At 35.3% G+C, this 12,134-nt stretch overlaps 1 protein-coding gene across 1 annotated transcript in view; it reads left to right on the top strand.

Annotated features, from left to right (window-relative positions):
* The window catches only part of GDPD4 (glycerophosphodiester phosphodiesterase domain containing 4), a 108,955-nt gene that overhangs the window by 64,531 nt on the left and 32,290 nt on the right, over window positions 1-12,134 (top strand). The gene's annotated exons all lie outside the window — the stretch shown is intronic.

The raw sequence follows: 12,134 nt of genomic DNA, 5'->3' as shown, positions 1-12,134 counted from the left end.
CCTGGGCCTCCAGGATCAGGCCCTGGGCTGAAGGCGGCGCTAAACCGCTGAGCCACCTGGGTTACCCAAAACACTTCATTTTTTATTGAGGTATAGATGACACAATGTTACATTAGTTTCAGGTGTACAACAACTCTGTGCTATGCTTACCACAAGTATAGCTACCACCTATCACCATATAAGGCTATTACAATAATATTGACTTTATTCCCTATGCTGTACCTTTTATCCCTTTATGGACTTATTCATTCCATAACTGGAAGCCTGTATTTCTTTTTTTTTTTTTTTAAGATTTTATTTATTCATGACAGACAGAGAGAGAGAGAGGCAGAGACACAGGCAGAGGCAGAAGCAGGCTCCATGCAGGGAGCCCAATGCGGGACTTGATCCTGGATCTCCAGGGATCACACCCCGGGCCGAAGGCAGCGCCAAACTGCTGGGCCACCGAGGCTGCCCTGGAAACCTGTATTTCCCACTCCCCTTTACCTATTTTGCCTTTGCCCTCCAATCCCATTCCATCTGGCAACCAGCAGTTTGTTCTGTTTGTGGATCTGTTACTATGTGGTTGGTTTGTTGGTTATTCATTTACTTTGTCTTTAAGATTCCACGTTGAATTGAAATATAGAATTTGTCTTTTTTTGTCTAACTTAAGTTAGCATAATATTTTCTAGGTCCATCTATATTATGGCAAATGGCGAGACCTCTTTCTTTTTATGATTGAGTAATATTTCATTGTATATAAATATACCACATCTTCATTCATCTTTTGGTGGACATTTGGGCTGCTTCTATGTCTTGGCTTATTGTAAATAAAGCTGCAATAAACATAGAGGTATGTATAATTTACATTTCCACCAACAATGTATAAGGGTTCCTTTTTCTCCACATCCTCACCGGCTCTTGTTACTTCTTGCCTTATTGATACTAGCTAGCCATTCTGACAGGTGTAAGGTGATGTCTTATTGTGATTTTGATTTGCATTTCTCTAATGAAGAGTGAGATTGAACATCTTTTCATGTGTCTTTTGGCCATCTGTATGTCTTCTCTGGAAATACATCTGTTCAGATCCTCTGCCAATTTTTAAAATCAGATTTTTTTATATTGTTGAGTTATATAAGATACTTATATGTTTTTTTTATATTAAGCCCTTATTGGATGTATCATTTACAAATATCCTCTCCCATTCAGTTGGTATTGGTTGCCTTTTCATTTTGTTGATAGTTTCCTTTGCTATGCAAAAGCTCTTCATTTCAATGCAGTCCCAATAGTTTATTTTTACTTTTATTTTTCTTCCCCTATGTCTAGAGAAATATCTAGAAAAATGTTTCTGAGGCCTAATGCCTATGTTTTCTTCTAAGAGTTTTATGGTTTCAGGTCTCACATGTAGGTCTTTAATTCTTTTTGAGTTTATTTTTGTGTATGGTGTAAGAAAGTGGTTCACTTTAATTCTTTTACATGTAGCTGTCCAATTTCCTAGCACCATTTATTCAAGTAATTGTCTTTTCCCCATTCTTGCTTCTTTTGTCCCAAATTGACTGGATGCACATGGGTTTATTTCGGAGCTCTCTGTTCTGTTTTATTGATCTATGTGTCTATGTTTTGTCTGTACCATACTCTTTTGATTATTATGGCTTTGTAGTATATTATGAAATCTGAGATTGTGATATCTCCAGTTTTGTTGTTCTTACTTAAGATTGCTTTGGCTATTTGGGGTGTTTTGAGGTCACATACAAATTTTAGGAATATTGTTCTAGTTCTGTGAAAAATACTCTTGGTATTTTGATAGGGATTGTTTGAATCTGTAGATTACTTTGGGTAGTATGGACATTTTAACAATATTCTTTAAATCCAAGAGCATAGAATTCTTTCCATTTCTTTGTGTCATCTTCAATTTCTTTTACCAATTGTTTTGTAGTTTTAGAGAACAGATTGTTCACCTCCTTGATTAAATTTATTTCTAAGTATTTTATATTTTTTGGAATAATTGTAAATGGGATTGTTTTCTTAATTTCTCTCTATACTGCTTCATTATTAGTATAGAGAAACACAACAGATTTCTGTGTATTAATTTTATATCCTGCCAGTTGACTGAATTAATTTATCAGTTCTAATAGTTTTTTGGTGGACTCCTTAGGGTTTTCTATATATAGTATGTAATCTGGAGATTATGACGGTTTTACTTCTTCCTTATGAATTTTAATGCCTTTTATTCCTTTTTCTTATCTGATTACTGAAATAGGATGTCCAGTATTGTGTTAATTAAGTAAAAGTGGTAAGAGTAAACATCCTTGTCTTGTTCCTGATCTTAAAGGAATAGCTCTCAGTTTTTGATGACGTTAGTATGATGTTAGCTCTGAGTTTTTCGTATTTGGCCCTTATAATATTAGAGTATGTTCTCTCTAAACCTACTTTGTTGAAAGTTTTTATCGTGAACAGACATATTTTTCAGATGCTTTTACTGCATCTTTTGAGATATCATGTGTTTTTTATCCTTCTTCTTGTTAATGTGGTATATCTCATGGTTGATTTGCTAATATTGGACTACTCTTGTGTCCCTGTAATAAATCTGACTTCATTGTGGTGAATAATTTTTTCATTGTATTGTTGAATTTGGTTTGCTAATATTTTGTTGAAGGTTTTTGCATCTATGTGCATCAGAGATATTGGCCTGTAGTTCTCTTTTATTGTAGTGTCCTTATCAGGATTTGTTATCAGGGTAATCCTGGCTTCGTGAGTGAATTTGGAAGTTTTCCCTCCTCTTTTATTTTTTTTTTTTTGGAAAAATTTGGGATTAATAGTATTAACACTTATTTAAATATTTGGTAGACTTCAACCATGAAGCCTTCTGGTTCTGTACTTTTGTTTGGAAGTTTTCTGATTACTGATACAATTTCATTACTGGTGATTGGTATGTTCAGATTTTCTATTTCTTCCTGATTTTTTGTATGTTTCTTGGAATTTATCCATTTCTTCTAGGTTGTCCAATTTGTTGGAATATAATTCTTTATTATATTCTCTTATAATTCTTTGTATTTCTGTGATATTAGCTATTTCTCTTCCTTTATTTCCAATTTTGTTAATTCTTTTTTTTTTTTTTTGATAAGTCTGGCTAAAGGTTTTTCACCTGTGTTGATCTTTACAAAAAAACAAACAAACAAACAAAAAAAAACAGCTCCTGGCTTTATTGATCAGTTCTGTTGTTTTTTTTAGTTTGTATTTCATTTATTTCTGCTCTGATATTTCCTTCCTTCTATTGGTTTGGGGTTTTGTTTGTTCTTCTTTTTCTAACTTCTTTAGATATAAGATTAGGTTTTATATTTGAGGTTTTTCTTGTTTCTTGAGGTAGGCCTTTATTGCTATAAACTTCCCTCTTTGAACTGCTTTTGCTTTGTCCCAAAGATTGTAGATCATTGTGCTTTCCTTTTCATTTGTGTTTATTTAAATTTTATTTCCTCTTTGATTTCTTCATTGACCCATTGGTTGTTTAGTAGCATGTTGTTTAGCCTCCGTGTGTTTGTGGTTTTTCCAATTTTTTTTTTTGTAATTGATGTGTAGTTTCATGCTACACATCAATGGTTAAAAAAGATATGTGGTATAATTTCAATCTATTTAAATTTATTGATACTTGTTTTGCAGCCGAACATGATCTGTCATGGAGAATGTTCCCTGTGCAATTGAAAAGAATATGTATTCTGCTGTTTTGGTTGGAATGTTCTGTGTATATCTGTTAGGTCTAGTGTATCATTCAAAGCCATTGTTCCTGGGGGAATCCCTGGGTAGCTCAGTGGTTTAGCGCCTGCCTTTGGCCCAGGGCATGATCCTAGAGTCCTGGGATCAAGCCCCACATCAAGCTCCACATCGGGCTCCCTGCATGGAGCCTGCTTCTCCCCTCTGCCTATGTCTCTGTCTCTCTTTGTGTCTCTCATTAATTAATAAATAAATAAATAAATAAATAAATAAATAAATAAATAAAATCTTTCAAACAAACAAACAAACAAAGCCATTGTTCCTTTGTTGATTTGCTATCTGGGTGATCTACGCATTGATTTTTAAGAAGAGTATTAAAATCCCCTATTATTATTGTATTACTGTCAATTTCTCCCTTTATAACTGTTAATTTTTGCCATATATATATATATATATATATATATACTCCACTGTTGGATGTGTAAATATTTATAACTGTTATATCCTCTTGTTGAATTAATTTCTTTATTATCATGTAGTACATTTCTTTGTTTCTTCTTATAATTTGTGTTTTAAAGTCCATTTTGTCTGATATAAGTGTTGCTACCCTGGCTTTTTAAATTTTTTTCACTTCTATTTGCATGGAACAAGTTTTTCCATCCATTCATTTTCAGTCTGTATATGTTTTCAGGCCTGAAGTGAATCTCCTGTAGGCAGCATAAGATTTGGTCTTGTCTTTTTTAGCCATTCTGTCACCTTATGTATTTTGATTAGATTATTTGGTCCATTTACATTTAAAGTAATTACTGATATATATGCAGTTATTGCCATCTTATTATTTGTTTTATGGTTATTTTTGTAGTTCTTCTCTGTTCCTTTTTTCTTCCTTTGCTCTCTTCCCTGTACTTTGATGGCTTTCTTTTGTGATATGTTAGATTATTTTCTCTCTCTAATTTTTGTGTATCTATCACAGGTTTTTTTAATTTGTGTTTATCATTGAGTTTATATATAAACACATAGCTGTCTACATTAAGTTTATGGTGACTTAAGTTTGAACACATTCTAAAAAGCACTAATTTTTACTTCCCCTCCCCCATTTTATCTATACGATGTCATGTTTTATATCTTTTTATTTTGTGTATATTTAATATACAAAATTTTTATAGATATGATTCATTTTACTACTCTTGTTATTTAACCTCTATTACTGTCTTTATAAGTGATTAATCTATGAGCTTTAATTTATGGTTGTTTTTACCTGTGAACTTTTTCCCTTTCATAATTTTCTTCTACTTATAGCCTTTTCTTTTTACTTAAAGAATTCTCCTTAACCTTTATCATAAATCTGGATTAGTGGTAATGAACTCCTTCAACTTTTTATATCTGAGAAACACTTTGTTTCTCTTTCTCATTATTTTTTGCTTTTTTTTTTTTTCTTTTTAAAGTAGGCTCCATGCTCAATGTGGGGCTTGAACTAACAACCTGGAGATTGAGAGTCACTTGCTTTACTGACTGAGCCAGCCAGGCACTCTGCCATTTTACTTTATATGCTTTGGTGTGGACCTCCTTGGGTTTATCTTTTTAAGACTTTCTGTGCTACCTGGACCTGGATGTGTTTCCTTCCCCAGATTAGCGAAGTTTTCAGTTATCTTTTCTTTATATAATTTTTCTGCTTTCTCTTTTTCTTTTTCTTCTGGGATCCCTGTAATGTAAATGTTGTTACACTTGATGTCACTGACTTCCCTTAACCTAGTTTTATTTATTTATTTTATTCTTTTTTCTTTTTGCTGTTCAGCTTGGTTGATTTCCATTACCCTGTCTTCCAGATTGCTGACCCCTTCTTTGGCCTCTAATCTGCTAGTATATTTTTTATTTTGGTTATTGGATTCTTCAGCTCTGACTGGATTTTTTATGTAGTTTCTATCTTTTTGTTGAAGTTCTCAATAAGTTCGTCACTCTTTTCTCACGTTTATGGAGTATCTCTGTGAATATTACTTGGAATTCTTTATCAGGTATATTGCTTATCTCCATTTCATTTAGCTCTTTTACTGTGATTTAGACTTTTTGTTTCTTATGGGACATGTTACTCTGTCTTTTCATTTCTTCTCTCTGTGTTCGTATTAGCTTTAGCAGTTATATCTGCTGGTCTTGAATGTGGTGGCCTTTTGTAGTCCTACACTGCCTTTTGGCACAATCCCCTCTGGTTACCAGAACCAGGTGCTCTGGGAGTGTCCCCTGTGTGGGCTGCATGCACCCTCCTATTGTAGCTGAACTGTGATTGCCTTCAACCCAGCTGGCTGCGATGACCTGCTTTGCTTGCTGTGGATACACTAGGCAGGGTTTGGTCTCCACATTATTGAGAGGTCTACCCACAGCAGCCACTGGCTTGTTGGTGTATGGGGCCTAGCTGTCTGCAGTTAGCCTCTCTGCCACAGCTGTAGGCATACCAAAAGGCAGTGCTTGCTCCCTGTTCTTAGAGGCCTAGCTGCAAGGAGTATGGGCACCCTGGTGTGGGGGGGTTATTTTTCCACTTCCCCAGAGCAGGAGTCACTTTGGAGTGGACTGGTCCAGTTGGGGCAGACTTCAGAGTGTGGTGGGCAGCAGCCACTTTGGAGGGACTCTTGCATCTGAGTTGGATGAGGTAGATCTGCAGGGGAACACCATGGCAGGACATGTGGTACTACTAGCAAGATAGATAGTGTTAGCGCTGGCTGTCTAGGCTGGGGAAGTGAAAGGCAAATGCTGTCTGCTGTACAAAAGTACCCTGAGAAATTTCCTGTAGATTCTTGCTCTTCCTATACATATTCTAAGAAGGGTCAGTGAATCTCCTTCACATATACCTTAGGTGCTTTACAAACTGCTGCTTTTGTGCTGTTTCTTAGTCTAATTATTTGGTATGCTGGTTCTTTATGCTCAGAGACTCAGTTTCCTGTCACCCCCAGCTCTCCCAGAATTAAGTCTCATGGATTCTTAAAGCTCACAGAGTTAAACCCTGCTGATTATTAAAGTTCTTGGAGTTAAGCCCTGCGAATTTTCAAAGCCAGACATTATCTTCCAGTGTGGGTCCCCCTGCCAGGGATGCCTGTGGTGGAGTCTGATACTCTTGCTTCTCTGTGCTTGTGATATGCCTCCCGTTTGTAGTTAGTCACAGCAGGAATTTGGTTCTAAGAAAAGTCTCTGTCCCTCCCTACCATTTTTACCATCTTCAGTGTGGCCTTCTCTCTATGCTTAGCTACGGCAGATCTGTTTTGCCAGTCTTCAGGTCATTTACAGTTAGTCACATAGAATGTTGCTGTTATCTCTGTGTGTCCCTGGGACAAGATGAGTTCGAGATCTTCCTACTCTCATCTTTCTGAAACAAGTAGTAATTCTATTTTTAATATTTTTGAAGAACTGTCATGCTGTTTTCCATAGCAGCTGAACTAGCATTGCACAAAAGTTCCAGTTTTCCATATCCTCCATATCATTATTTTCTCTTTTTTTGATGTAGCCATCCTAATGGTTTGGTATTAGTTCTTTAAATGTTTGGTGAAATTCACCAGTGAAATCATTGGGTCTAGGACTTTCTTTGTTGGGATATTTTTAGTGATGATTCAGTCTCCTTACTCATTATAGATCCATTCACATCTTCTAATTCTTCATGATTCAGTCTTGGTAGGTTCTGTGTTCTTAGGAATTTGTCCATTTTATCTAGGTTATCAAATTTGTTGATGTACATCTGTTCATAGTACTGAAAGTTCATAGTACTTTCTTATCATTCTTTTAATCTCTATAAAATTGGTAGTAATGTCCTTTCACTTCTGATTTCTGTAATTTGAGTCTTTTTTTTTCTTATTTGTCCATCAAGCTAAAGGTTTATTAATTTTGTTGATTATATTCAAGGAATTAACTTTTGATTTCATTGATTTTCCCTATAGGTCTTCTTTTCTCTAATTTATGTATGCTGTCATCTTTATTGTATTCTTTCTTTTGCTATGTTGGGTCAATTTACTCTCTAGGTCCTTGAGATATAAAAATAGGTCGTTGGTTTGAGAATTTTCTTGTTTTTGTTAAAAGATTTTATTTATTTATTTGAGAGAGAGAGCCTGAATGGTGGGGAGGGACTTAGGGAAAGGGAGAAACAGACCCCCCCCACTCAGCAGGGAGCCCAATGTAGAACTTGATCCCAGGATCACGAGATCATGACCTAAGCTGAAGGTAGCTGCTGAACCAACTGAGCCACCCAGGCACCCTGAGATTTTTCTTGTTTTTTAAATATAAGCAAATTTAGCTATAAATTTCCCCTTTAGCACCACTTTTGCTGCATCCCATGAATTTTCCCGTGTTGTGATTTTGTTTCCATTAATCTCTAAGTATTTTCTAATTTCCCTTGTTGATTGTTTAAAAGTATGTGGTTTAATTTTTCACAAATATGTTAATTTTTCAGTTTTATGTTACTGACTTCTAGCTTCATCCTCATGTGGTTAGAAGATACTTTGTATGATAACTATCTTTTAAAATGTATTGTGACTTTATCTGTGACCTAACATATTGGTCTATCCTGTAAAATGTCCTGTGTGCCCTCGAGAATAATGTTTGTATGCTGTTATTGTTAAGTATTCTGTATATGTCTGTTAGATATAGTTAGTTTCTTGTGTTGATTAAGTCATCCATTTCCTTACTTATCTTTGATCTGGTTGTTCTATCCATTGTTAATAGAGTATTGACGTATCAAACTATTACTATACATCTGTCTGTTTCTCCCTTCAATTCCATCAAGTTTTGCTGTACACATTTTCTTGGTCTGTCATTAGGTGCATAAATGTTTATAATTGTTATATTTTCTTGCCATATTGAACCATTTATTAATGTATGTGTCTTTCCTTGCCTCTTGTTACCATTTTTGATATAAGTCTATTTTGTCTGATATCAGTATAGCCACCGCTGCTGATTTGGGTTACTATTTGTACAGAATATCTTTTTTCCATTCTTCATTTGTAATCTGTCTGTCTTTGATTCTGAAATGAGTTTCTTGAAGAGAGCATATAGTTGGGTCATTCTGCCAATGTCTGTTGTAGAGTTTAATCCATTTACATTTTTTTAAGATTTTTATTTATTTATTCATGAGAGACAGAGAGAGAGAGAGAGAGAGAGGCAGAGACACAGGCAGAGGGAGAAGCAGGCTCCACAAAGGGAGCCCGACATCTCTGGTCTCCAGGATTACACCTTGGGCAGAAGGCGGAAGGCGGCGCTAAACTGCCAAGCCCAAATCCATTTACATTTAAAATAACTACTGAGAAGGAGGGACTTAGGTCATTTTGTGACTTGGGTCATTTCTGTAAATATTGATTTTGTTTCTGTCATCTCTTACTGTTATTTCTATAATGCCTTTATAACTTTTTTGTCCCTTATTTCCTGTAGTATTGTTTTATATATACGTGTTTAGTTGATTTTTTTGTAGTGAAATGTTTAAATCCTTTTCTTATTTCTTTTTGGATATATTCCATACCTATTTTCTTTGTGGTTACCATGGAAATTATATTTAACATCCTAGGGGATCCCTTGGTGGCTCAGCGGTTTGGCGCCTGCCTTCGGCCCGGGGCGTGATGCTGGAGTCCTGGGATTGGGGCCCGCATGGAGCCTGCTTCTCCCTCTGCCTGTGTCTCTGCCTCTCTCTCTCTCTCTCTATCATGAATAAATAAATAAAATCTAAAAAAAAAAATCCTAAATCCATAAGATTCTAATATGAATTTATACCAGCTTAATTTTAGTAACATACAAAAACTCTGCTCCTTTACAATTTCTTTCCTACCTCATCTGGTTGTTGATATCAGAAAATTACATCTTTGTATGTGGTGTACTCCAGAACGTAAGCTAGTAATTCTTTTAAACTCATTAGTCTCTTAATTTACATAGGAAACTATGTGTGAAATTATAAACCAAAATTACAGGGATACTGTCTTGCAGACTAATTGTTTTTTCTTTAGATATATTAGTCTTTCAAATTATTCTTACAATAATACTAACTTTTATGGTTGCCCATTTATTTTTATTGAGATCTTTCTCCATACAGCTGTGAATTACTCTCTAGTACTCAATCCTTTCACCTTGCAGGACTCCTTTGAGCTTCTCTTAAAGGGCAGGTTTAGTGGCCATGAACTCCCTCAGTTTATCTGGGAATGCCTTAATTTTCCCCCTCACTTTTCAAGGACAGCTTTTTGGTTTGTTTGTTTGCGATAGTAGTCTTGGTTTTTTTTTTTTTTTTTTTTTTTGTGTGTGTGTGTGTGTGTGTGTGTTTTAAAGATTTATTTATTTATTTATTTATGATAGAGAGAGAGAGGCAGAGACACAGAAGGAGGGAGAAGCAGGCTCCATGCCAGGAGCCTGACGTGGGACTCGATCCCGAGACTCCAGGATCACGCCCTGGGCCAAAGGCAGGCACCAAACCGCTGAGCCACCCAGGGATCCCCAGTAGTCTTGGTTTATATATTTTATTTCTCTTAACGTTTGGAATATGTGGTACCATTGCTTCCTGGCCTCTAAAGTTTCTGATGTGAAATCTGGGGATAACTTCATTGAGGGTTCCTTGGATCTGACAGGTTGCTTTTGTTTTAGTGCTTTCAGGATTCTTTCTTTGTCTTTGCCTTTTGAAAATTTGATTATAGTGTATCTCACTGTGTGTCTCTTTGAGTTCATCATACTTGTAGTTCTTTGAATGTTATAAATACTAGTCCCTTGTTGGAACTGTGTTTTGCAAATATATTGTCCTAGTCTATGGCTAGTCTGTAGTATCCTCTTAAGGGGGTCTTCCACAGAGCAAAAGTTTTTTAATTTTTTTTTTAATTCTTCCCAAGGCTCAAGCCTTTTTTTTTTTTTTAAGATTTTTATTTATTTATTTGAGGGGTGGGGTAGAGCACAGAGGGAGAGTGAGAAGAAGAAGCAGCCTCTCCACCAAGCAGGGAGCCCAATGTGAGGGCTCAATTCCAGGACCCCAGGATCATGACCTGAGCCAAAAGCAAATGCTTAACCAACCGAGTCATCCAGGCACCCCCCAAAAGGTTTTCAATTTTGATGAAGCCTAGCATATCAGTTTTCCCTTTTATGAGTCATATTTTTAGCTCAAGTCTAAGAGCTCTTTGTCTAACCCTTAGATCTCAAAAATTTTCTTTCATAGTATTTCCCTGAAAGTGAGTTTTACATATCTTATATATTTTTAAGTCTGTTTGGTATATCTCAAGGTCCTTGTTTTTTGTTTTTTGTTTTTGTTTTTGTTTTTGTTTTTTGGTCTCTGCCTGTCCAATTGTTCTGCCACCATTTGTTGGAAAAACTGTCCTTATTCCATTGAATTGCTTCTGCACCTTTGTAAAAAAAAAAAAAAAATCATTTGGGCGTATTTGTGTGGATTTGTTTCTGGGTTTTAAACTATGTTCCATTAAAAATAAATAAATAAATAAATTATATTCCATTGAACTGTGTGCTTCCCTCTTCTCTAATATTACATGTTCTTGATTACTGTAGCTTGATTACTAATAAACCTTAATATTAGGTAGACTGACCCCCTTTCACTTTATTCTCCTTTTTCAGGATTGATTTATTTTGGGGCTGTGTCTTTCCATATAATTTTGTTTTATTTTTAAATATTTATTTAAAATAAATAAATAAATATTTATTTATTTAGAGAGCATGATGGGGGCGGGGGGAGGAGTGCAGGGGAGGGTCAGAGGGAGAGGGAACAGCAGACTCCTTGCTGAGCAGGGAGCCTGACTTGGGGCTCAAACCCAGGACCCTGGAATCATGACCTGAGCCGGAGGCAAAAACTTAACCAGCTGAGCCACCCAGGTGCCTCTCCATATAATTTTAGAATCAATTGACCTGGTTGTACAAAACACTTTGGGATTTTGATAGAAGTTGCATTAAGGCTATGGATCAGTTTCAGAATTAACATCTTTATAGCATTGAGTCTTCCAGTCTATGAACACATTGTCTATTTTTAAAAAAAATATTCTTTGATTACTTTCATCAGTATTTTGTAGTTTTCAGCTTATAGATTTTGCACTTGTTTTGTTGAGTTTATACCACAGTATTTTATTTTCTTTGTTAATTGTTAACGATATTGTGTTTTTGATAGTTTCTATGTATTCATTAGTAATATATGTAAATGTGATTGATTTTTGTGTATTGGTTTCAAAAGTATAAGTAGCTTTTACTGCTATTTCCTTATTGCTATTTTTTTATTTATCTGTGGGTAATTTGTAGAATTGTCTTAGAGATAATTCTAACATACTGGATAATTGCAAACACTCATGCAAAGGCAGTGCTATATAGTTTATAGTTATACATTGAGCCTAACAATTTGCCAGGTTAGAGTATGATAGAGCTGGAATTCAAACCCAAGCTTGTACAGAGCTGTTTAAAAAAATTTTTTTTGAAGGCATTTACATGATGTATTTTGTAAGAAATTTATTTTT

Source organism: Nyctereutes procyonoides, unplaced genomic scaffold (genome assembly GCF_905146905.1).
Source record: "Nyctereutes procyonoides isolate TBG_1078 unplaced genomic scaffold, NYPRO_anot_genome, whole genome shotgun sequence".
NCBI lineage: Eukaryota > Metazoa > Chordata > Mammalia > Carnivora > Canidae > Nyctereutes > Nyctereutes procyonoides.
The sequence above is the reverse complement of the archived record's forward strand: the minus strand, read 5'-3'. Positions and strand labels throughout refer to the sequence as shown.